The 2,535-nt window shown below is 42.4% G+C and overlaps 1 pseudogene; it reads left to right on the top strand.

Moving 5' to 3' along the window:
• The first annotated feature begins 364 nt into the window (after positions 1-364).
• On the top strand, positions 365-1,159 carry LOC102252381 (annotated as a pseudogene).
• Positions 1,160-2,535: the final 1,376 nt, after the last annotated feature.

The following is a 2,535-nucleotide window of genomic DNA, read 5'->3' on the forward strand; positions in this document are numbered from 1 at the left end:
AAGCCAAAGAGATTAAAACCATTAAAGAAAATATAAATATGGATGCCTCCTGCATTGGAGATCTCACATATAAATAATTAGTTTACCCAAGGAAGAAAAAAAGCTACTGGAACAGAAAACAAATTAAAATGCAAGAATATTTTGTTGAAACACAGAAAAATGTGAATCTATAGATTAAAGTGGTTTACTGTGTTTCTTTCTGTCTAGATAGATAGATAGTTAGAAAGAAAAAAAAATGGCTGATACAGATAAGGGTAAAATTATTTTCTCTGGGCATTGAAAAAATACACACCCTATAATGATTTAGGTGGAATGCAAAGGGAAAAATCCAATGTAGAGCTCTCTTTCCTTGCCTAGCACAGCCATGCCTCTTGGTCCCAAGAAGCATCTGAAGTGTGTAGCAGCTCCAAAGCATTGGCTGCTGGATAAACTAATCAGTGTGTTTGCTCCTTGGCCATCTACCAGTCCCCACAAGCTGAGAGAATGTCTCCCTCTCATCATTTTCCTGAGGGACAGACCTAAGTCTGCTCTAACAGGTGATGAAGTAAAGATCTGCATGCAGCGGTTTATTAAGATCGATGGCAAAGTCCAAACCGATGTGACCTACCCTGCTGGTTTTATGGATGTCATCAGCACTGACAAGACCGGAGAGAATTTCTGCCTGACCTATGACACGAAGGGCCACTTTGCTGTTCATCGTATTACACCTGAGGAGGCCAAGTACAAGTTTTGCAAAGTGAGGAAGATCTTTGTGGGCACAAAATAAATCCCTCATGTGCTAACCCATGATGCTCGCACCATCGTTACCCTGACCCCCTCAGGGTGAACGGCACCATTCAGATGGATTTGGAGCCTGGCAGAATTATTGATTCCATCAAGTTTGACACTGGTAACCTGTGTATGGTGACCGGAGGTGTTAACCTGGGAAGAATTGGCATGATCACCAACAGAGAGAGGCACCCTGGTTCTTTTGACGTAGTTCATGTGAAAGATGCCAATGGCAACAGCTTTGCCACCTCGCTTTCCAACATTTTTGTAATTGGCAAAGGCAACAGACCATGGATTTCCCTTCCCCTTGGAAAGGGTATCGGCCTCACCATTGCTGAAGAAAGAGATAAGAGACTGGCGGCCACACAGAGCAGTGGGTGAAATGAGCTCCAGGTGACATGATTGGAAAAGTCTTTGCACTTAAAGAGAATACAACATGAAAAAAAAATGATTTGTAGATTTCCCTTGCCACTCATATGCCAGAAATAAAGTGAATAATATCTGGAGAATTGTAACGGGAAATTTTTAAGGCTAGAAAACCCTATAAACTGAAATGGCAACAGGAAGCTGTTTTCAAACTTGCAGCGACTTTAAAGTCTAGCTCACAGCAATTCTGCTGAGGAGATGGAACGATCGTGGCCTGCCTGAGTTCGAGGGCCCGGAGGACACTGGCAGGCAGTGTTGACAGGCAGCCAGTCAAGTCTGGCACAGCTTCAATCTCAGGACTTTTTAGGAAATCCACAATTAACTGAAATTGTTTTCTCTAATGACGTAATTGTTTTCTCTTTGACAGCTTCCAGCTAATCAGAAACCAAAATTCACTCTTCCTACACTAGTGCCTTTCCCCCCTCTTCCCTCTTCCCACTTTCTTATATAAATCCTTCCCTCCACACCCCGCCCCTCTTTTTAACTTTGTTCATTGATAAGACTCTAATGACTGTCTCCTTGGTGTACTTGAGAGTTATAACTCCCCAAATGTTTCTAAGTTATGTTTTGACATTCATTATCCTTCCTGGGAAGTTATGAGAAAGTATAATCCAGACAACCAAAAGATGACTCAAACTAAACGACTTACAAACTGGGATGTCATGAGAGAAAAAGCTTCATGATGAGCATTCAATTTGCTTACACATTTAATTAACTGAAACAATCACAGCAACAAAATGGCATACAAATATATTTCTTGAAAGGAGGGCTACAGAATGCAAAAACAAGAGCATTTTAAAAAATCATAACAGATTAGGAGAGACCAGAATGCATTCTAAAGTGTGGAAGACAAAAAAAAGGGGGGGCATAAAATTGTGACAATGTCAGCAAGCATTCTTTTCTCCAAGTAACTGACATAACTGTGGGACATCTACACTAATAAAAGAGAAACATGCAAATTGGTGTCCCTCCGCTACCCTTCCCATTGGCTAATCAGGGAGATATGCAAATTAACTGACAGCCAAGATGGCGGCCGGCAGCCAGGCTGCTGATGCAAACAGGGAGGCTTGCTTCCTTCAGTGACAGAGGACTCCAACGTTCCCCGCCTGCACTGCCGGCCTCTGAGCTGCAACTCTAAGCAACTATGTTGCAAATATAGAAGCTAAACAAAACCCCAGAAACCTGCTTTACTCAGCCAGGCTTCAGCCAGCCGGACCACAACATTGTATCAAATACAGAAGGTAAACAAAGCAGCCGAGGCCTCAGAGCTAAAGCTGGCCCAGAATAAAAAAAAAGAAAAAGAAAAAAAGGAGCAGTTGGGAGCTTCAGTCACCCGCCAGC

The sequence above is a fragment of the Myotis brandtii genome, unplaced genomic scaffold (genome assembly GCF_000412655.1).
Source record: "Myotis brandtii unplaced genomic scaffold, ASM41265v1 scaffold19, whole genome shotgun sequence".
NCBI classification, from domain to species: domain Eukaryota; kingdom Metazoa; phylum Chordata; class Mammalia; order Chiroptera; family Vespertilionidae; genus Myotis; species Myotis brandtii.